Source organism: Canis lupus, chromosome 4 (genome assembly GCF_011100685.1).
Source record: "Canis lupus familiaris isolate Mischka breed German Shepherd chromosome 4, alternate assembly UU_Cfam_GSD_1.0, whole genome shotgun sequence".
Classification (NCBI taxonomy): Eukaryota; Metazoa; Chordata; class Mammalia; order Carnivora; family Canidae; genus Canis; species Canis lupus.
Window position 1 is genome coordinate 48,727,812 of NC_049225.1, and position 24,180 is coordinate 48,751,991.

A 24,180-nucleotide genomic window follows, 5' to 3' on the forward strand; every position below is an offset into this window, starting at 1 on the left:
GAGCCAGGGAAAAAGAAGGGAGCCCCTCAAATTGAATAATTCTCCATGACTCATTTAATGAATACTAATTAGGAGGCATTTTGTTAGGTACTTTCAGGGATCCAAATATTAAAACATAGTCCTTGCCTTCAAGAATTTTATGTGGAAAATGTTATTTCTCTGCTAGAGATTCATTCTATAAATCAGTGAACAAATTCGTATGCTGCTAATATACAGTTCAAATTAAAATTTTCCTAAAAAAATAAAGAAACAGATTGGAGAGGCTAAAAAACGTGGTCTGGGTTTTGATTGTTAAAAGCATAGATTTATTTGTGCTGTTCTAGGAAGCAGAACAGTTGCCCGTAAGACACATAGTTATTTTGATCTCATGACTTTAAAATCTCACATTTCCTCTGCTATGTGACCCCAGAAGAGGACTTAAACTTTTTAAGCTTCAACCACAATATCTGAAAAATGGAGGTTTTGGGTGGAATCTAGCTGCAGATTCAAACTGATTCCCGATCAGAATGACATGGCCACATAACTACTGCCAGATAATTGCAGAAAGGAAAGACACGGTGCCTACATGTGCTGTTTCTTTATGCTAGATGGGAAAAGCAGGGAGATTGCAAGAGACATCACACACAAAATGTTAATTATTGAGTTACTGTTTTGACCAGCTACTGTGCTAAGTCCTTTTAAAAAATTGTTAAAACAGTTCTAAAATGTACCTTATGATGTAGGTATTTTACCCCTATTTTATAGATGAGGAAACTGGAAGTTAGAGAACCCAAGGTTATATTCAAGCAAATAGCAGAGCCAAATCTTGAAGCTAAGTTTGTGTTCTTCCAATTATATCCCAGGAAAGCTCTATTGCAGGCAAAGGGATGGATGACCTCTAGAGATCTCTTCTGCTATTTTAAGGCATAACTACCTAAATGAGATGTTTGTGATAATCTGGAATGGTTGCTAAGGGGAGCTGTGAGGCCTTTCAAGACATGATGGCTCTTTAGCCAGGAGGGGAGAAACGAGAAATCAGGCAGAGTAAGGCACCATTTATTGAGTGTACACTTTGTGCTATACTCTGTACTATATACTTCGATACATCTCATTCAAGTCACTGACAAACCTTTGGAAGGAAGTGTGATCATTCTGTCATAGATGAGGATCTCAGTCCTGACAAAGAAACAGAACCTAGAGGTTAAGGAACTTGTGCTTAGACAGCTAGTTGGTAAGTAGCAGAACTGACATTCAGACCCCCATTTCTTTGAACCCCCATTTCATTCTGGGCTGTTACCACTAAGACAAGCCATGTTTTAGATGGGAAAATTGATTTCTAGATGTTTCTTTAGTTTTTAGTAATTTATTATTTTATTTTATGATTTTTTTAACCCTCTGGTCATCTATGTTTTATTTTTTATTTCTGTACCTACATTTTTCACATACACAAAATGTGGTTGATACATATTTTCCTTCCTTTACTTTTTGCTCAGCTCGTTTTAATATATTCTTTTATCCCTTTGGTTTTCCCTTTGCCATCCATGACCAAAGGCTGATTGATGAAAAGTTAACAATTCTCTAGTTAACATATTAAATAGACTTTTATCCCTCCTGCCAATGTTGAGGCAACTAATTATCAGCCCTGTTTGGGAGCAAGGAAAGTTGACCTCAGATAGACCCACAGAGCCCTTCAAAGAGAAAATGGAGAAGTGGGGTCTCCCAACTCCCTCAGCTCCAAGCCAATCTGATATAATTGCCTGAGAACAAGGACTCAAGTACTTGGAGTCTTCACAGATAGAGAGCCTCAGAAATAATGATTACAGCAAATCAGGGCTCATGAATATGCAGCTTATTTCTGCTTAGAGACACTTGAGTTATCGAAATTAAAAATACAAAATTATGGATTGCAAAGAAAGCGGCAGGGATTTTTTTTAACAATTGGAAAATATCACTGGAAATGAAGTCTTCCTGCCAACATGAAGCACATTATAATCATGCCAGGGAAATGATGCTTTTCTAAATGCTTGTTTTAAATAGATTTCCCCCCCAAATTCTGTTTAAAGATAGACTACGGAAGCTTTAACTCATGTGATTTTTTTCTTTTTGTGGATTTCAATTTCAAGGTTATTCATTTTGGGACAGAGTCTAATACCATCTCATTCACAAGATGTTTCCTATAGTTAGTATCTACCCTCGAAAGCCCCAAAGTAATGCAACTTGATTTTGGTGTCTTTTTCTTTCAGAGGTCCCTTCCTTTTTTTCAGGATCTCCTTGGACGTTCCTAAACTTGGTGTGTCAAAGACCCTCTGTTCTCTAGGGTTGACCTCCCAGACCCTATCTGAGTCCTTAGACCATAGCTTTTCCCCTGCTAGTCCATTAAAATGTCTGGTTTCGTAATGTTTTATTCCAGATCTTTTTAGGCAATATGGTTAATACACATAAATTTACATGTAGATTTTTTATACTTTGTTAGGTTACCATTGTTTTCTTACAAGTTAAATTGGCAAACCCCATTTTCAAATTTATGGACTTGTAGCACCAAGCTACCATGAGATTAAAACTGCTTTGATTACATGGGTTGAACTACTAGATGCAAAAATATGTAACTGAAATCACTCTTTTAAAATGATGTGTGTATTTGAGGAAATAACTAAAATGAAGCATGGGATTTGGTGATGCAGAGGATAGTTGGCAAATATAATAGCAGGTGTTTTTCCATTTTCTTCTCCATTGCCTATGGCAAATATCACTAACTGTCAAGGCATCCTTTCTAACTAAGTTAGGATGAGATCTCAGAATCCTTCCTAACATAGCATGTGAAGCAGTCCATATCAATTAATAGGGACTGGCATTTGGGATAAATTCACATATCTTTCTTAATATAGAGCAAGCTCAAAATAACTAATAAACCGAGGCTTTGGACCATCAGGCTGGTAAGCTGCTGTTGGGTTGTAGTAACAAGACAGAGATGATCTTTTAGCTATAGGGCTGAAGTTGAAGTTGGGTGGCAGTGTGTTATGAATAGAACAATTCAAGTGAAGCAAGTTTCAAAACCAAGAGGCAGCGTGAAGGATGGAGTCTTAGGGTAGGGGCCGTGCAGAGAAGCAGTACTAAGCCTGGAGTTACAGGAGTGTCATCTGGGGGGATTGACTAGGTTTGGGAAGGTGAATGGGTCTGAAATTTGAGGGATTTGTTTAGGCTTTGCAGTTCTATTTCTGTTCATAAGACACATATTTCACAGTCTTTTCCAAATGCTTACCATCTACTTACATAAGATACCTGGCATTTGCCATTTTGAATGCATAGGTTAGCATCATCTGCCATGCTCTTTGCATTCCTTAAGTGGGCTTCTGTGGTTGAGTAAATAGCCACGTTTTCTAATAAAAAGACAACGGAGACAAGAAAAGGACCACATGCATATCCTAGAACCCTTATTCCTGAGTGATGCAGTAATCTTAGCCTCATTTTAGTAATTAGGCCTGCTAGTAACCCTAAATGAGGTTGAAATGATAATAAGTCTCGAACTCTCTAGGCTACCTTAAGGCCAACTCAGAACTGCTTTCACTGCATCCTATTTCTCCTTCCCTATTGGGGGAAACCATTGAATTTCATGTTCAGAATGACTAGGGAATAGGTAGCTAGGGACCAGATAGTTCTGCCAAAACTATTCATTGGCCTATAAAAGAAACTTGTTGGAGTTATGGGGTTAGGGATATCAGATTTATAATCTCTTTAGTAAAGGTTCTATTTCTTTTCTTGTCTGAGTGGGATTCCAATGCATCTGGAATAGAAAAGTTGAGAAATCTAGCTATTCTCCCAGGCAGCTACTGGTCTTGACATTCACCTGACACACAGGCACATAGATACAGATGGTTGGGATTGCTACGTTTGCATTTCCAGTGTCATCTCTATCCCTCCCCCCCTCACTCCTCACTACCATTTGCATAAGAAGAAACAATAATCCACATGGAACTAAAAGAGAAAAGTAGATCATACACTGAAACTGGGTTCAAATTGTTTAGCAGGTAGTCCTGGGCTAGGGGAGGAAAATCCTGCTTTTGTGTGCTCTCTTGTCTATGGGCCAATGAATAGAGACTGATGGAAGTGTTAAGTCTTTTTGGTCAAAGTGGATCTAAAGTCCTTTATTTGAAATCAGGTTTACTTCACAATGACCAACAGAAGTCAGGGCTGAGACTGTTATCTGGATAATTTAGGTACTAGGAAGGAACCTAATTTTGCTTCAGTTGATCTGATTTTACTGAATAAAGCAGCAGAATCTTTGGCCTATGTTACCAAGTTAGTTAAACTTCAATTTCTGACTTTTATTTGGTCTGGGGAAAATAGACTAAACTCTTCCCTTATTAAGGTGGATGCAATAAATAAATATTAAAGGTCTCAGAGGTAATACATTCCCTCTTTTATTTCCACTCCAATGATAAGAAGGTTCTTGCTTAAAGTATTAGTTTTACAACTTCTGTAACAAAGTACTTCCAACTGGGTGGTTTAAACAACAGAAATTTAATGTCTTACAGTTCTGGAGGTTAGGAGGCCAAGATCAGGTATCAGCTTGGTTGGTTCCTTCTGAAGTCATGAGAAAGAATCTGTTCCATGCCTCATGTCCAGCTTCTAGTGGTTTTCTGGGAATCTTTGGTGTTCCTTGGCTTGTAGAAACCACCCTGCTCACTGCCTTTATCTTCATGTAGCATTCTGTATATGTGTGTTTGACTCTAAATTTCTCCTTTTAAAAGGATACCAGTTGGGATCCCTGGGTGGCGCAACGGTTTGGCGCCTGCCTTTGGCCCAGGGCACGATCCTGGAGACCCAGGATCAAATCCCACGTTGGGCTCCCGGTGCATGGAGCCTGCTTCTCCCTCTGCCTATGTCTCTGCCTCTCTCTGTCTCTCTCTCTCTCTGTGTGACTTACCATAAATAAATAAAAATTAAAAAAAAAAAAGATAAAAGGATACCAGTCATGTTAGATTAGAGCCCATGTGAATGACTTCATTATAAATTATTTTTGTAAAGACTATCAACAAATAAAGTCACATTCCGAGGTAAGGGAGGTTAGACTTAAATATATGGATTTTTGGAGATTACAGTGAAACTCATAATGCTTAAATATGTTGTGTGGATTGCTGATATACACTTGCATATGTAACTGTAAAACCATACAATCAAAATGCTGTTGCTTTCATTAAGAGAAGTTTTCCAAATATACTTTCCTTTTCGTAATTTAAAATGAGATAGTCATAATTTATCAATGTCTATCCAGCATTGTGTTGCAACTGTGTAGTAATCCTTTTTTCCTATCTGGGAAATAGAACTGGATGGACAGCTGGCTTCAGAGTTTGCATGGAGAGTACATAATCCTACTTATGTAACCCATCGTGTTTGCAAAATCTGCACTGCAGTTTTTGAGAGGGAATGAGATGTTTGAAAATAAAATCTGCTGTGCAGGAGTGGAAAATTTACCCATTCTTCACATTATTTTTGTTCTCTGTATTCTTATTTTGCATTTTCAAGAGGTATGTATCCTTGCTTGAGTGTTTTGCCTTTGCTGCACACATCAGGAATTCAGAAAAGGTGAGGTATGGCACTAGGTCTATTCATTGACCTTCTTAGTGATGTGCAACTTGCTTAACGCCTCAAGGATTATGATTTCTTAAGTCTTGAGACAGGCTAGATTGAGGTGGGATGAGAGAGAGTATATTAGGAATGGATAGAAATGCTGCCCTTAAAGGTGTAAGGGTTTATTGATCAAATTATAATTCTACAGAAAACAAAAAAACACAAGAAGTCAGTCATTACATCCTTGTACTAGACATCTGTTTTTTTATTCAGCCCAGGATGCTTTTACCCTGCTTCTGATGTAGAGCACTCTTACCCTTTCTTTCTTTTTTTTTTTTTTAATTTATTTATGATAGTCACAGAGAGAGAGAGAGAGAGAGAGAGACAGAGACATAGGCAGAGGGAGAAACAGGCTCCATGCACCGAGAGCCCGACGTGGGATTCGATCCCGGATCTCCAAGATCGCGCCCCGGGCCAAAGGCAGGCGCCAAACCGCTGCGCCACCCAGGGATCCCACTCTTACCCTTTCTTTTGTAGGAACTGTCATTCCTTCATTATAGGTTCTTTTGGGAATGGTATTAGCTTACTTCTTTGGGGACTTGCCAATCATATTACTCTATCAATTGCTAGCAATGATTGGACAAAGGGTGGCCATGTGAACAAGCCAGCCAATCAGAGATCTTCCTTGAGATTTTAAATACTAGTAAAGAGGGATTGGGAATAAGAAGTTCTCTCTTTTCTCTGGGTTTACTAAGATGGGATGACTTAATTTTATCTGAGGTCATAGACTGTTCAATATTTTATGACAGAAGCCCCTCTATGATAGGAAAGGTAAACACACATACAACACACAGAAGGAAAGAGAGAGATAATGAAATTATCATTTGAATTCTCAGCAGTCAGTTTCATATCTGAACTTTTAAGTGTCTTGAGTCAATAAAGTTGTCTCATTAAAAAAAAATGAAGTCTTATTTCTTAAGCTGGTTTCAATTGGTGTTCTGTCAGTTGCAACAGAAATAACCTTTGTATGATAAAGACAGTTCAATAAAAAGAAAGAGCAGTAATATTTATATTAAAAGTTTACGGTCCCTTCATTGGTAAGGAAGACTATCTATAGGCAGCAGTATTTGAAAGGTATTGGGAAACAATGTATTTTTCATGATCTTATTTTTTTAGAATTGAAGTTAAAATTTTTATTTATTGATTTATTTTTTTGAAGTTAATATTTTTAATAGTTACTTTTCTTTCCCATTACCACCTGGGATTTTATTTCTTAGTTTATTTTTGTGTTTCCTCATAATTTGAGGGAATATTCAGATTAGTATCCAGGGCTCTCAAAAGCTCTTTGAAAGAGAGAACATCTTCAAGCTTATACTATGCACTATCTGAAATGCTTCTTGTTTTCCACTTATCCTTTAAGACCAGCTGAAATGCTACCATCCTTGTGAACCCCTCCAATTTGCATATTTAGAAATGGATCTCCACCTTTGTGTCCCATATTACCTTGTCTTAGTGATAGCAGCCCCATTCTGCCTTCTTTTATGCTTTCCAGTGTTGTGTAATAAATCACTCCAAATTAATGGCTTCAAACACTTACTATCTTGTTATATCTCATCATTTTGTTGGTCAAGAATTTGAATGGGACTTAGCTGGGGGATTGTTCTCTGTTGTTGACTGAGGTCAGTTGACAGCATTAGCTGGTCTGTTTTAGAAGATCTAAGACTGGGCAGCCCAGGTGGCTCAGTGGTTTAGCGCCTCCTTCATCCCAGGGCCTGATCCTGGAGACTGGGGATTGAGTCCCACGTTGAGCTCCCTGCATGGAGCCTGCTTCTCCCTCTGTCTGTGTCTCTGCCTCTCTCTCTCTCTCTCTCTCTCTCTCTCTCTGTCTATCATGAATAAATAAATAAAATCTTAAAAAAAAAAGAAGGTCTAAAACAATGTCACTCACCCATCTGGCACCTTGGAAGGGTTTCTATTGTCTCTTCTCTGACTTTTTGGATTCTGTTCTTCCCTTCCTTTTGGGTGTATGCCTTTAAAAATCCCCTTCCTCTTACTTTAAAAGAGTTTCTGGGGGGAGTATATTTTTTACCTGGAAGTCTCCCAAACCTAAGCTTACAAAGTACTTTCAGATTCAGTTTCTATTTTCTCTATATAAGAACCTTTTGAGTATATTCCTCCATCTTTTAATGTAGGAACCCTAAAACAGACAAAATAAGTGTTTTGGTATTGAAACTTTTTTGGCTGCAAGAAAAAGAACTCACTCATGCCAGTAAAGGTAAATATCACATTTCAATTTCCTTTAAATATCCTCATCAGCCTTAAGGCCTACGTGTGTGGTTTTGAAGGTGTGCTCTAACCATCTAGATTCATCTGATTTCTGGAGCCCAAGTGTTCACAGTTCATTCACTGTTGTTGCCATACATCATAATAAAAATGATAGCTATTATTCACTGGGCAGTTACTGTGTGTTGGGCATATTGTTAAATGCTTTAGATGTATTATCTCACTTAATTCTCATACTAATAGTAGATAATATTAGTATCGTCTAGAGGTGTCAGGGTGTGGGCTGAAGGTCATAGAGCTTAAATGTTTTGCCTCAGTAGTTAGTAAGTAATAAAAGAGGCAGTGGGAATGAATAGTGAGTAATCTCCCTGCTTTTTCCTGAGAGTAGAATCTTGGGAAAAAAAAAAAAAAAAAAAAAGCAGAAAGGAAAGGCTGTGAATTAGTCCTTTGTATCTTATTGTAAATGTATTGGTAAGTTTTCATTTTCCAAATATGTTGGAATTTTATTTTGTTTTGGCCATGAAAGGAATCCAGGTTTCTAAGTTTGCTGTGTCTTGTGCCTTAATGGGACTATACTAACTCTCCTCTCTTAGTTGCTCATCTTTGCAGGCTTCTTGAACAAATTCAAACTTCAAAATAGAAGGGAGAAGCAAACCCAGAAGACTTTGACTTGTACTTCATTCTTACACAGAACAATGCAGGGTGGTTCTATTTTGTGGGATGAAGCCTAGAAGATTCATGATACTCATTGTTCAATGCAATTGATTTACCCCTGAGAAAGCAGGCTAGTAACTGAAGTTTGTTTACACAATGACTCAGCCTCAGCCCAGAATTAGGTAATAGATCTTTATTAACTTTACTTTCTTTCTTAGGAAAAGAATTGACCAAGTTCTAGAAGTGGAATGATTGCAGCATTTGGAGGTCCCTATAAAAACTTCAGATGTTGCCACTCATTTTTAAAGATCACTAGTATAACGTTTTTCTCATTTAGTGCTCCATCACTAAAAGAAAAGAAATGCAGCTTTCATTTTTTACTTACATCAATCACCAAAGGCCTTCTCTGATTCTAGGATGTGTGTGTGGGTAAGTATGTATGTCTTCCCTCAGAAGATGCTAATAGGGCCTACTGTGTGATTGTATTTCGCTAGTCACATCTCTTTCCCCAACTCTTTTTTAAAAAAAATTGGGTATATTATGTGTGTATGTATTTATTTTTAAGTAATCTCTACACCCAGTGTGGCGCTTGAACTCATGAGTTCTTGCCCTACTGACTGAGCCAAGAGGTATTCTTCCTTAACTCTTAACAAACATTTATTCTACAATTTGTAATTGAAAATGGAGGAATAAAAGAGGCTGAGAAGTCTTTAAACAAAAGGACATTCAACTACATCCAATGAGTGGGGCATTGGGCCTCTTTATAATAGGCATGCTATGTTTCTTTGTGTTCAATAATTATAGCTAATCTGTATATGTCTCTGCCTTGGGAGACATGCTGCTAGAAAAGCTGAGGATTGTTCAGGCTATGGCATTAGTCAGCTGTGTGACTTTGAGCAATTCATGTAACATCATTGGATTTCAGTTTCTCATTTCCAAAGGGAAAGATTTGGGTTAGTTCATTGTTCCTCAAACTTCAGTTTCTGCATATCCTTCTTCATTTTTTTTTCCATATCCTGTCACACCTTTACTATTATTGAACTAACATTTTCAAAAAGGCTCTTTTTTCTTTTAACTGAGGTTAAAATATGAGGGATAAAAATAATCTTTAAATATTAAAAAATTATAAAGAAAGAAGTGGGTAGGAAAAAGTAGAAGGAAAGTTTGCCAGAACAGGTAAGGGGAAGACAGAGCTGGGCTTTTTGGAAGTTCTTAGGAAAAGAAGTTTGGGCCTAGAGATGGAAGGGATGGAATCTAGAGAATCGGGGGATCTAAGACTAAAGAGGATGCTAAACATTATATGGTCTCATTCATTTGGGGAATATAAAAAATAGTGAAAGGGAATAAAGGGGAAAGGAGACAATATGAGTGGGAAATATCAGTGAGGGTGACAGAACATGAGAGACCTAACTCTGGGAAACAAACAAGGGTTGGTGGATAGGGGGGTGGACAGGGGAATGGGGTGACAGGGTGATGGGCACTGAGGGGGGCACTTGACGGGATGAGCACTGGGTGTTATCCTATATGTTGGCAAATTGAACTCCAATAAAAAAATATACAAAAAAAAAAAAAAAAGAAAATCAAATGAGAGTATATTGGTTGAAAACATAAAAACCTAGCATGGGGTCTGGTATATAGTAGGCTTTTAATAAATGCTTTTTGTTTGAAAAAAATAAATGAAAGGGTTGCCAGTAGGGACTTAGGCCTGCTCCATGTTAAAGCATGCTATACTTTCCCCCAGCTATTTTCCTACATGCCATCCTACTGGAACACCAGGCCACAGCCTTGCCTCCTTCAGACTCCTTGATCTGTAACCTATCTTCTGCAGCCCCTGCTTAGGGAAGACAGTGGCTAAGGGAAAGTACAGCCTGGGAGTTGAGGCCCAAGATGGGAAGGTTAAGGGAAACTCAAAGGTAAGAGCCAAAGATGGATGAGGTTGAGGAAGGGTCAGAGAAACTGGAGGTTTTGGATTAGGCAAGGAGGAGGGTGTGAAGGTCAGCCATATCAGATTGAATAGGCTGCCTCTTGAGATACTGTATTGGTCAGTATCTGGTAAATTTTATATAGACTACCAAAAATAATAATTGTTCAATATAACTACATCTACCTCAATATGTCACAGCTAGTATGTGTAGTGATAGTAAGAAATACCTAATACAACATCCCTAACTGTTTGGGGACATACTGGGCTAGATGCAGGCATTTTGAACAGTTGTCATGTGTTAGCGTGACATGTGTACTTTCTCGTTTAATCCCACAACATTGAGGCTCAGAGACTTTCAGTATTCCTCAATAACACATAGTTAGATTTGAACCCAGATTTTTGTAATAAGTCTGGGCTTTAAGGAGTGCTTCCAGCTCTACTGTACTATCTACCTGTCCCTCCTTCCAACTTTTGCCTCTCACTTAAGGGGAGAAAGATTCTTTTTTTAAAAAAATTGAAAATACATTAACAAATAGTGTATTATTAGTTTCAGAGGTAGAGTTCAGTAGTTTATCAGTTGCATATAACACCCAGTGCTCATTACATTACATGCCCTCCTGAATGCTCATCACCCAGTTACCCCATCTGCCCACCCACCTCCCCTCCAGCAACCCTCAGTTTGTTTTCTGTAGTTAAGAGTCTCTTATGGTTTATCTCCCTCTCTGATTTCATCTTACTTTATTTTCCCCTCCCTTCCCCTATGATCCTCTCCTTGTTTCTTAAATTCTACATATGAGTGAAATCATATGATATTTGTCTTTGACTGACTTATTTTGCTTAGCATAATACCCTTTAGTTCCATTCATGGCATTGCAAATGATAAGATTTGATTTTTTGATGGCCGAGTAACATATATATTTTTATTATTTGCTTATTAAGCTGGTTCCATACACATTTTAGGATTATTTTTTCCAGCTCTGTGAAAAATACCAATGGTATTTTGATAGGTATTGCATTGAATGTGTAGATTACTTTGGGTAGCATAGACATTTTAACAATGTTTGTTCTAGCAATCCATGATCATGGAACATTTTTCTTTTCCTTTTTTTTTTCATGGAACATTTTTCTATCTCTTTGTGTCTTCCTCAATTTCTTTCATAAGTGTTTTATAGTACAGATCCTTTCTTTACCTCTTTGGTTAGTTTTATTCCTAGATATCTTATGGTTTTTGGTGCAATTGTAAATGGGATCGATTCCTTGATTTCTCTTTCTTTTGTCATATTGTTAGTGTATAGAAATGCAACTGACTTCTGTGTATTGATTTTATATCCTGCCCCTTTGCTGAATTTCTGAGTTCTAGCAATTTTGGGGTGGAGTCTTGAGTTTTCGGCATAGAGTATCATGTCATCTGTGAAGAGTGAAGTTTGACTCCTTCTTTGCTGATTTAGAGAGATACCTTTTATTCTTCCTTATTCTCTGATTGCTGAGGCTAGAACTTCCAGTATTCTGTTGAACAAGAGTGGTGAGAGTGGACATCCTTGTCATGTTCCTGACCTTAGGGGAAAAGGTCTCAGTTTGGGGAAAAAAGAGTCTCAATGAGAAAGGTCACCTTGTAGACTTCATGTTCCATGCTATTCATTTGATAAACTTTCAAAGCAAAAGTTCACAAATCAAAAGATTGCCTATCTTTATTTTTGGCAGTTTTCCCTCATCACAGTTATTTCATATAACCTAATTCTTTTTTCATTATGTTCTTACATTCAAAAAACAAGAAAGCAGGTTGGAAGAATTAAAGAATAACTAAAATAGAAGTGATCTTGTGTGGTAAAATGTGCTCAAGTCTTGGAGTTTAGGAGACATGAATTTCAGTTTTGCTATGGCCATGGTTAAGCTATTTAAACTCTCCAAGTCTCAGTTTCTTCCATTGTATAATAATACTGATGATAATATCACTTCATACTGTTGCTGAAAAGAGGAAGGAAAAGATAAGGTGTCTGTGGCAGCCTTTTTTAAAGAGCAAAGCACTCAGAGATAGAAAAGTTTATGTTGTGTTGGACATTAAAGTGATAAATTAGGTCTTTCTCCAAGAATAAAATGGGTTTTTGATATTTTATGTATTTGTTTGGTCAATGCCTGTCATCACACTGTTGGTTTGAAATACAGACTTAGTTTGTATATCTCTCCTTAACAAATAAATGCAAAGATAGCCAAATATTTACTCACTTTGCACCCTTGGTTATAGCCCAAGTTAGGAAAGTTTAACATGATAAACTGTTTCATAGGTACTACTTAACCAGTAAGAAATTTTTTAGTCTGAGTCTTCTAATATCCCATCAATATTCAACTGATTCTGCTGCTATAGAAATTACTAATTAATTAACAAATATTTATTGAATATTTACTCTTGGTAGAGCATTTTTATGACATTGAGCACGCACTTGCCAGAGATGAGGGCAACTGCCCACAGTCATCCAGTCCAGCCCAAATTTCAAGTGGTGTCACAGGGCTTTAGCAAACAATCATAATTTGTATTTGGAAGTTTATCAAGGGAAATTCAAACGTTTCAACCCAGAATTATCTAGTTGGAATTTTATAACCTGATATGAAATTCAAGAAGGAATTCAAAAGCAAATGCTCTGTTTCACATTCATCAGACCTCTCATTTTTCAAGCAGTAGAGAATTTTACCTTTAAAGGTCTTAGAAAAATGAAACAAAAGATGATTGCATACATTCTTTCAAAATTCTATATCTAAGTAGGGTGTGATTACTTTCTTCCTCAGGTAGGCAAGAAACCAGACATATTTCCAGGAACTTTAAAACTGCAGCATCAAATTTTAGTCTCTTCTAGATATGATATCTTTTAACATGTAAATTATTGACAGGTTGGTTCATTATTTGCAATTAAGAAAAAAAGTTCTCATATTGAGTAATAAAGGCAAATAACTGCACTTTTATTTTTTAAGGTAATTAGTCATCACTTAAATATTTCAGATTCAAACCTAATTAGGGTTGCAGTTAATTATATCTATCATGTTCCTATACAAATAGTTAATTATTTTGCTGATTTTAAGTTATATTTCCTCCCTTGTTGAGAAACAGTGGAGTGAGTTGGAGTTTTAAAATCACTTACGTGGGGCACCTGGGTGGTTCAGTCAGTTGCGCATCTGCCTTTGGCTTGGATCATGATTCCAGGGTCTTGGGAACAAGCCCCACATTGAGCCCCACGTTGGGCTCACTGCTTAGTGGAGAGTCTGCTTCTCTGTTTCCCTCTGCTCCTCCACACCTCTCATGCTCTCTCTCTCAAATAAATAAAAATCTTAAAAAAAATAAAAATCAGCTTAAATAAAGAGGGAGAACAATGGGTATGAAAAATCTGTCTTACAAAAAATAGTTTAAGAATCAAATCATACAGTGGCAATTTAGCAATCGAATTAAAATTATCAAAAGAAAAGTATAGAAATATTTTTAATGAGTGATTTGTTTGATCTTAATTGGAAATTTTTCAAGGAACTGGAAGAATATAGAACAGAGTTGTGGAAAAAAATAATGGACTGAGAACAAAAAACAAAAAACAGAAACAAAAACAAAAATCCAAAGCCCAAAGCGCTTCATCTCTGTGTATGGAAAGTGGGGGTGTATAGGCTAGTTAAGTTGGTAATATTTGATTCACAAGGTTAGCTACAAGTCATCAGCACAGCTATTTGAAGTGTAGGAAACATCCAAGTCTTTTCTTTTATCTATACAGTATTAGAGTACTGTTTGGGGGAATCTTTGCCATGGGCAACTTGTCTACTAGTTATAGTAGATTAAGCTGTTATCTGATGATCTGAGCCACATAGACCCTCAGAATTGGATTATTATAAGCAGGTAAAAATTTTCCAGGGTATGGCCTTCACTCTTACTGGAAAAGTACAAATTAATATTGTAATTTCCTCATAAGATATTCTTCATAGAATTGATTGCCTTTAAACATTTCTGACCTTGTGTACTATTTGACTGTGGTCAAATATTAAATATAGTCATTATAGGTAATGAAACTTTTAAAAATTATTTAAAAAAAGAATATTTGAATTATAAAGTTACTATTATTGCATTAAAAAGCCATCCCTTATCCAATTATTTTATTATCAAGCAAAACAACTCTAGAATGGCATTGGAAAAGACCTTGGTAGTTCAGTCAACATTTTTGACTGTTAAGGAAAGCAAAATATGTGGAGGCCTGGTTGCCCAAGGTTACCCAGAATGGTAATCAAAACCCGGTTCTCCTGTTTTGAAATTGTCTTCAGAAATGCACAAGAAAACCACTCATTATGTTAGAAACATAATTTTCAACCAAAATGGAATAATACATTTTAATCAGCACCTCACTCATAAGACTTGTTTCCAAATTATTTGGGACTTAAATTATTATTATTATGGAAAATTTCAAACATATAGAGAAAGAAAAACATAATGAACCCTAATGTACCTATTATCCAGTTTCCATATTACAACATTTTGTTAGTCATATTTTATTTCTCATCTCTATTACTACTGCTACTACTGTTTGTGGCAGTGGAATTGTTTTTGCAGGTACATTTCAACCTTTAAAGCAAATCCTAAATATCATGTCCTCTAACTTGAGTTACTAGTTTATTATGCATCCTTGAAATATAAGGGCATATTTTCTTAACACAATCACAATGCCATTATCATACCTAACAATATTAACAATTTCTTAACATATCTAATATCCAGTCCATATGCAAGTTTCCTTGGTTATTTCAAAAGTTTTTTTTTTTTTTTGAGTTAGTTTTAATCAGTGTCCAAGCAAAGGTGTGCACACTATATTTGTTTTTTATATTGTTTTTAAAAAGGTTTGTTATTTATTTATTTTAGGGAGAGAGAGAGTGTGTGTGTACATGTACAAGTGGAGGGAAGGGCAGAGAGCAATGGAGAGAATCTCAAGCAGAATCCATGCTGAGTGTGGAGCCCAATGTGGGGTTCTATCCTATGACCCTGAAATCACTCGAGCCAAAATCAAGAATCAGAGGCTTATCTGACTGAGCTACCCAGGCAGCCCTGTATTTGGTTTTATATTCTTAACACCCTTTTTTATTTCTTAACCCTTTTAATTTACAATGGTCTCTCTCTTTTCCCCCCCTTTGTTAAAGAGTACTGTCTATTTATTGAGTAACTGAAGTTAATTGTCCTGCAGAATGTGCTGGATTCTGGATGTGGCTAATTGTTTTTTTCTGCTGTTCAACTTTTTCTCTAGCCACCATATTTCCTGTGAATAGGAAGTTAGGGGGTGCCTGGCTGGCTCAGTCAGTTGGGTGTCTGACTTTGGCTCAGGTTGTGATCTCTGGATCCTAGGATTGAGTCCCATGTCAGGCTCTCTGTTCAGCAAAGAGTCTGCTTCTCCCTTTCCCTCTCCCTTTGCCCCTCTCCCATCCCTCCCCCCTCCTGCTCCTGTTTCTCTCTTTCTCTCTCTCAAATGAATAAATATTTAAAAAAATAGGAAGTTAGAACTGATGCTTGATTAGATTTAGTTTCTTCTTTTATCAAACTCAACACCCAAGAAACAAACAATCCAGTGATGAAATGGGTAGAAGACATGAACAGACATTTCTCCAAAGAAGGCTTACACATGGTCAACAAGCACATGAAAAAATGTTCTGCATCACTTGCCATTAGGGAAATACAAATCAAAACCACAATAAAATACCTCCTCACACCAGTGAGAATGGCAAAAATTAACAAGACAGGAAACAGCAAATGTTGGAGGAGATGTGGAGAAAGGGGAACCCTCTTGCTCTGTTGGTGGGAATGTGAACTGGTGCAGCCACTCTGGAAAACAGTGTGGATGTTCCTCAAGAAGTTAAAAATAGAGCTACCCTACACCCAGAAATTGCACTACTGGGTATTTACCCCAAAGATACAGATGTAGTGAAATGCCAGGACACCTGCACCCCAATGTTCATAGCAGCAATGTCCACAGTAGCCAAACTATGGAAGGAGCCACAATATCCTTTGACAGACGAATGGATAAAGAAGATGCGGTATATGTACAATGGAATATCACTCAGCCATCAGAAAGGACGAATACCCACCATTTGCTTTGGTGTGGATGGAACTGGAGGGTATTATGCTGAGTGAAGTAAGTCAATCAGAGAAGGACAAACATGATATGATTTCACTCGTATGTGGAATATAAGAAATAGTGAAAGGGATTATAAGGGAAAGGCGAAGAACTGAGTGGGAAAAATTATAAAGGAAGACAAACCATGAGAGGCTCCTAACTCTGGGAAACAAGGGGTTGTGGAAGGAGAGGTGGGCAGGGAAATAGGGTGACTGGGTGACGGGCACTGAGGAGGGCCCTTGATGGGGTGAGCACTGGGTCTTTTTTTTTTTTTTAAGACTTTATTTACTCATGAGAGACACACACAGAAAGAGGCAGAGACACAGGCAGAGGAAGAAGCAGACTCCTTGCAGGGAACCTGATGTGGGAACTGATCCCTGGACCCGGGATCATGCCCTGAGCCAAAGGCAGATGCTCAACCGCTGAGCCACCCAGGCATCCTGAGCACTGGAGCTTATACTATATAGTTGGAAAATTGAATTTAAATGAAAAAAAAAAAAAAAGGATTTAGGTTCTTCCTTTTTTTTTTTTTAAGTAAATGCTTTGTACTCTTTATTCTATCACATGAAGATATATATATTTCTGAATGTTCTGGTTTCAGATGGTATCAGCCTCATATCTTCCTTATAAAGTTTTTCACCAAGTTTCACCTAATGATATTAGCATCTGTGCTGATAATTGCCCTAACATGATCCATTATTTTATTAGAGGTTGCAAAATGCTGAGTTTTTAAAAAGATTTTATTTATTCATGAGAGACACACAGAGAGAGAAGCAAGAGACACAGGCAGAGGAAGAATGATTTTTCTAATCTTATAATTCTTTTTGCATTTATTAGCTAGAAATGTTCTGTAAAATACTTTTTCTTTAGCAGCTGTTAGTTTTTTTGAAATATAGTTCATGCAGGAAAGTTGGGCTAAATGCTTGATTTATTCCTTTAATTTGTCAATTTTTTGAGTATGAGTTGGTGACATAGCAAATTCCAGTGATGATAAATGAGTTTTTTTCAGTATGGTTTTTCAAATACTTTGTATATTTGAGTCATATATTATTATTATTTGTATTATTATTTCATGTTGAAATTGTCCCTTCTTAGGCCATTAGGAATTTCTTCAGCTTGACTCTTGAGTCTTTTCTCTGTATGAGAAAAATAATGCATAAAGAAAATGAGAAAATTTGTGCCACAGACATTCAAATAAATATATTGTAGGCTCCCAAGACAATTTATAAAGAGGCTAAATTTCTTTTTTTAAATTAAGAACAATATTGGAATAACTATTCAAATTATTCATCTGAAGTGGACAATAGTCATGTGTATGTCTTTTGAGATGTTTATTCTTAAGAACTCAACCACTTCACATCATTTTATAGGTATGCCTTAAAGTATAATATTCATTTTAAACCAAGTGACACAGAACTTCAGAATATCATGGTGCATACTGTTCATTAATCATCCTTTTCAGGAGCTGAGGATGTAGGGATAGAAAATAACATGGGAGAAGTATACTGACTCAGAGTTGAGGCTATTCTTTAGGTGTAAAGGAAGACCAGTTTGCTTTCTATAAAGGGAAACAGAGCACATGGAAGTAGAGTTGGTTGGATTCAGAGGAATGTGGATCATGAATCCTCGACATTGCGGGCTCTGAGGTCTTCCCAAGTCACGAACCTTTTGAAGCCTATTTCCTCATCTGACAAACAGGCTAATAACACTGATTTCCTCATGCAGGGATTAGATTGTGATAAAAATAATTGTAAAGCTTTTCACACAGAATGTATATCAGTGACTAGTGAAGGCATCATTTGGTAAAGATGTCTGGATGGGGTTGATGGTGGCAGGGAGGGAAGCTTAGTATAGTGGTGGGGAGCCATCTGAAAGAACCATCCACTGGCTTTTCAAGCCTAGAATGCCTTAGTCTCTATGACACTTTAGAATTAGAAGGGACTTTAGAAGACATCTCTCTAACTCCCATTTCACACTTGAAATTGAAGCCCAGTGAAGGTAAGTGACTTGCAATAATATTGCCACATGCAACCACTAAAGAGCTGAGATTACAGCAGAATTGTCCAACAGAAATATGCAAATTACACGTGGTTTTAAATGTTTCAGTAGCCACTTACATATTTACATTTATAGAACATCTCAATTTGCATAGCAACATTGCCAGTACTAAGTACCACATGTAGCCAATGACTACTGTATTAGACAGGACAGGTCCAAAACTCATTTCTCCTAATTCTCAAGCTTATGCATTTTCTGTACAGAATGTAACCTTCTTTTTATTTTCCATATCAGAAATAATTGCCTTATACGTGGGCAATCAAACATCATTTTTTTCATTAAAAAAAAAAAGTCACTGATGCATTTTGGAGAAGGAATTCATTGACAGGTCTTTCCCGGAGACCTAACACTTCTGGAAACTCTACTGGTAGCTTTCCAATGAACAGATTTACATGTGGATGCCTTTTTAGACATAAGGTGCTAATTGCAATCATTCAGATTTCTATTTTTCTGAGAACAAGATTTTCAGCTAAAAGTCCTTTCAAAAATTGCATTACTAGAGAAGACCAAATTGTTGGCCCAGCTCTAGGAGATGCACAAATTCTGACAACATGCATTAGCTTCACTCTTACTGTATTTTTCATATTTTAGTTTCCCTTTTGCACATTTACTGCTTTAAAAAATATTGTAATTTAAAAATTAAAGTTATATGTGTTCCTGGCTTTAAGAGTCAAGTAATTTCTCAAGATTTATTTTTCAGTCAGTAGTCACTTCCTAACCCTATTTCCTGCTTCCCTTGTTCTCAGTCCTCCCGAAGCAAATTCTTTGAACCTTTCCAGCTGTTTCTTTTGGTATTTATCTTCAAAGTTCTAAATAACAGGCTTTTAGTGTTATGTCTTGATTTTTCACTTGTAGGCACTTTTTGGTAACCTTTCTGCTACGGAAGATAAAGATTTGACTCTCTTTCACAACTTCCTCTTCACATATATAATTATTCTCATGACCCTTCAGTCATTCATTAGAGTTCTGTCATAATTTGTGCCAAATATTAACTCACTGTTCAGCAATGGGACTGCTGTCTGTGAATATGTTCATGCCTCAGTCATCTGGTATACAATACTTATTTTTTCTTTTCACAAAAATTTTTATTTCCCGAGGGAGTTAAAAAATATATATATAAATTTTTATGTGTATGTCCAACACAAAGCTCACTTAATTGAGAAGTGTAGCTTGAGCTTTTGTCTGCAGGATGAATAGATGAGAACTAGTAGAAGGAGGAGTGTGTGTGGGAAAGAATCTAGAAAGCAGGAAGAATATGTGCAAAGTCCCTGTGGCTGGAGGACAATGGTAGAAGAAAACCAAGAGGCCTGACTGGAACCTAGAGATGAAGGGAGAGAGAGATGAAATAAACTGCTAGAGAGTCAGGAAGGGGCCAGGCCATACACAGTGTATAGGTAATATTAATGATTTGGTCTTGATCTTAATTATACTTAAAAGAAATTTAAGCATTTCCAATAGAGGGGATAGATGGCCAGATTTAAGCTTGCTTCTCTATTCTGTGCATTCCTTCATATTTTTATAATATAGTAGTCCTCCCTCCCCCCATATTCAGTTTCACCTTCTGCAGTTTCAGTTACCCATGGTGAACTGTGGCCCAGAGCCAGATGTTCCTCCTTGTGATGTATTGTTGGGAGGTGAGCGGTAGCCTAATGCTATGTCACAATGCTGCTGTCACTCACCTCCTCTCATCTCTTCACGTAGGCATTTTCTTATCTGATATCATCACAAGAAGGAAAAGTGTGAGTGTGGCACAATAAGACATTTTGATGTAGGGGGAGACAACATTCACATAACTTTTATTACATTATATTGTTATAATTGCTTTATTTTACTGTTAATTATTGTTAATCTGTTACTGTACCTAATTCATAAATTAAACTTTATCACAGATTGTGTGTATAGGGAAAAACAGAGTATATGTAGGGTTTAGTACTATCTGTAGTTTTAGGCAACCACAGGGGTCTTTTTTTTTTTAAAGATTTATTTATTTATCTTAGAGAGCAAGAGAGCACGTGGGGGTGGGGGGCAGAAAGAGAGTGAGAGACTTAAGTAGACTCTACACTGAGCGTGGAGCCCCAGGCAGTCTCAATGCAGGGCTCCACATGGGGCTTGAGCTCAGGACCCAGAGATCACAATCCTGACATCAGGACCTGACCTGAAACCAAGAGCTGGATGTTTAACTGACTGGGCCACATAAGAGCCCCCACTGATGGTCTTTGAATGTAGCCCCTGAAGATAAGGGGTGCTACTGTAATATCCTATTTTGATTAAGTTAGTCTGAGACCTTTCTATTGTTTATGGTCAATGAACCTTAAATGATTTAAGAGCTCTGGTACATTTGCATTTTGCTGTCAACACTCAGATGGACTGGATTTTTAAATACAGGGTCTGTTTTCTTCTGTTGCCTGAATATTGCCTAGAGCTATAAATACACTGTTCATACCATTCTTTTGCATATGTAGCGAATAGTAGTTTTCAATTTCCTTTAATAGTTTGTTGTTCCATCAAATCAATTCACAGCTGTCATTTTTCAGGTACCATTCTCAAGTGAAACCTCTTTTCAGTCATGTCTTTTACTATGTCAAAAAGAACTTTAATTTGTTTTTGACATGTTGTCTTTTTTAAGTCTTAAGAATTCAGGTATGATAGCTATCACTGCAAGATTTAGCTGCAAATCATTTGTTGTCTTGTTTCCATTCATTCAAAAATTTTAACTTATTTGTAATGGGCAAAAATTCATGATGTATGAGTATCATTTTGTTTTCTTTCCCAGTACCTGAACCTGATAATTTTGCTCCTGCCCACACTACCTGTTCTCCCTTTTTTTTTAAATGAATATATATTTTTAAATTTTTATTTATTTATGATAGTCACACAGAGAGAGAGAGAGAGGCAGAGACACAGGCAGAGGGAGAAGCAGGCTCCAAGCACCGGGAGCCCGACGTGGGATTCGATCCCGGGTCTCCAGGATTGCTCCCTGGGCCAAAGGCAGGCGCCAAACCTGCTGCGCCACCCAGGGATCCCCACCTGTTCTCCTTTTACCTGTTCTGGGGATTAGATCAATCAATGAAACAGGAGTGGGGAGGGAATTGTTTTAAAAAGATGAGAGGTACAGTAAAATCAAAATATGTAAAGAAAAAATGCTGGTTCAAAAGGGGGTCTGGGAGGGGAATGAGAAAATAGGAGTGTCTGTGAAGATGGGAATATTAGGTAATTAAAGAAAATTCTTTCAGAAAATGAAGAGTGAATAAATGGGGAGAACAATTTTTTTGTTATTTGTTTTATTTTAATTCCAGTATAGTTAACATACAGTGTTATATTAGTTTCAGGTGTACTATATAGTGATTTAGCAATTCCATACATTGCCTGGTACTCATTATGACAAGTGCACTCCTTAATCCCCATCACCCATTTCACTGATCTTCCCCACTGACCAACCCTCTGGTAATCTCAGTTTGGGAGAACAATTTTGGGCAGTTAACATAAAATTTGGGTTGCAGAGAACTGGGACAAGAATTTTAAGATATGATGTGGTGATTTTTTTAAGGAATCTTTCTTTTTGAATACTTAAAGAGTGAGAATAAGAATTACTATTTTTTTCTTTGAGTAATACACTGTGTAAGATTGGACTATATGGAGCCTCATTTATGTTCGAGTAATATATTTGTTAATATAATATATTTAAGATTGGTTAATAGGAAATGATGTCCCAGGTGGTTTCCTATAAATTAGCATGTCAGTGTCAGAGTTCTTTGGGAGTATGAAGAAATGGGCTATGGACATGGTTTGGAAGGAGAGGGCAATATAAATAGCCAATTTTTCTGCATAAGAGTATGATAGGCAGGGGTACCTGTGTGGCTTAGTCAGTTAATCATCTGCCATTGGCTCAGGTCATGATCCTGGTATCCTGGGATTGAGCCTGGAGTTGGGGGGTCCCCTGCTTAGTGGGCAGTCTGTTTCTCCCTCTCCCTCTGCCCCTGCCCCTCCCCTGCTCCCACTCTTCCTCTCTTTCAAATAAATAAAATCTTAACAAAATATGAAAGGCATTTGATTTTTGAGAGTATCTCAAGGATTTCAGGAGCCAGGGACTTGGGGGAAGGATCAAACAACATGATAATTGAGGCTAGGATCTTGAGACAAAATATAGTGATTAAAAAATTCCCAGTAGTGAAGATGGCTTTGAAAGTTTTAAGTATGGTAATGTGTCATATTAGATTTAGAACTGTTTGCTCTGCTCTGTATGCCATGATGGAATTCTCCTTTGTCATCTCCAACACTGCTTTGCAAGAATCATATGTTGGGAAACTTAAAGTTAACATAGGACTGAGAGAAAAGGAACCATTAGGAGATTAGAATGAATGAGAATGAGATTTCTGTAGGATCTCCATCTATGAATGAATAGTAATAATGAGAATAAGTCCTAAATACCTGTAAAACTCTTGAGGAAAGCATTATGGATTGGGGACATGAGTGCTGGAAGCATGCCCCTATAAAAGTGGAGGTAGATCTATGGATTATGAGAATAATGTGGCTTTTCTCTCATCATTGTTTCTTTAGGTGGTTTTCGTTTTTTGTCTGATGTGAAAATCCTTCCCAATCTGCTACTCAAGAAAGTATCTGCAAAGGCATGCTTTCTATCTAAAATGAGGTGGTGATTCAGTTCAAAACAAACTTTGTTCCACCTCTAACAGCAAAGTTGGCAAAATCACAAGATATATAATTTTATGGGGCTAGATGGGTTCCTGGGAAGCCCAAGACCAACTACCTTGAACAATTTGTGAAGGGTCCTGCACTCTAAATGGCCTCTGGATCAGTGCAGCTGCAGGCAATTTGCAGGAGACTGGCAATGTGGTGTGTGGACCTCGTGGTACTGAATGCTAATTTGAGACTATCTCCTCCAACAGCTTTTGCCATTCATCATTTTCACAGCCAGATGGCTCCCATTGTCTTTCTAGTCCTCCTTTTTTTGTGCAAAGTGGCTGCTCTTAAATCATGGTATATTAGTGTTGGAAGCAATTTTATTATTCATCTAGTAGTCCAATCACCATGTTTTGTAAAAGAGGAAATGGAAACCCAAAGAGGGGAAATATCGTGGTCAAAACTAGCCAGTTAGTGTCACAGCTGAGACAAGAACGTTTATCTCTTGGATCATAGCCTGATGCTTATTCCACTTCACCAGGACCTCATAGTTTTTTGGGAAATAATGTCATACACAGTGTGGAGTCAGATGATCATAAGTCCAAATCTCATCTCTGTTATTTAATAGCTATGTGGCCTTGGGCAGTTAATCTCCAGTTTTCTCATTTGTAAAATGAGGATGATAATGGAACCTTCATCATAGGCTGTCATGATGACAAATTGATACTGATATTTAAAGTGTCTGGTACATAGTAAGTGCTCAGTTAATTAGCTTTTCTCCTTATAGTTCCAGATCTTTTCACATTAAAGCATGAAGAATTGATTCTTTATAGGAGGGCTGATCAAAGGAGGTAGTATTTTGTTCATGAGCATCTCCACAAGCATATTTTGACTTCGTACATGCTAATAATATAGTTCAGTGACCAAGCCTTGCCAGCCTGATGGTTGAAAATG

General features: G+C 37.2%; 2 long non-coding RNA genes across 2 annotated transcripts in view; one reads left to right on the top strand and one right to left on the bottom strand.

The window, feature by feature from the left end:
• LOC102155267 overlaps positions 1–24,180 on the top strand; it is a 94,365-nt gene that overhangs the window by 27,245 nt on the left and 42,940 nt on the right. The window lies entirely within an intron of this gene.
• Positions 17,545–20,275, bottom strand: LOC111095566. The gene is made up of 2 exons (XR_005358296.1): positions 20,147–20,275; positions 17,545–17,666 (listed from the first exon to the last, which is right to left on the bottom strand). It is a non-coding gene; the product is annotated as an uncharacterized LOC111095566 (long non-coding RNA).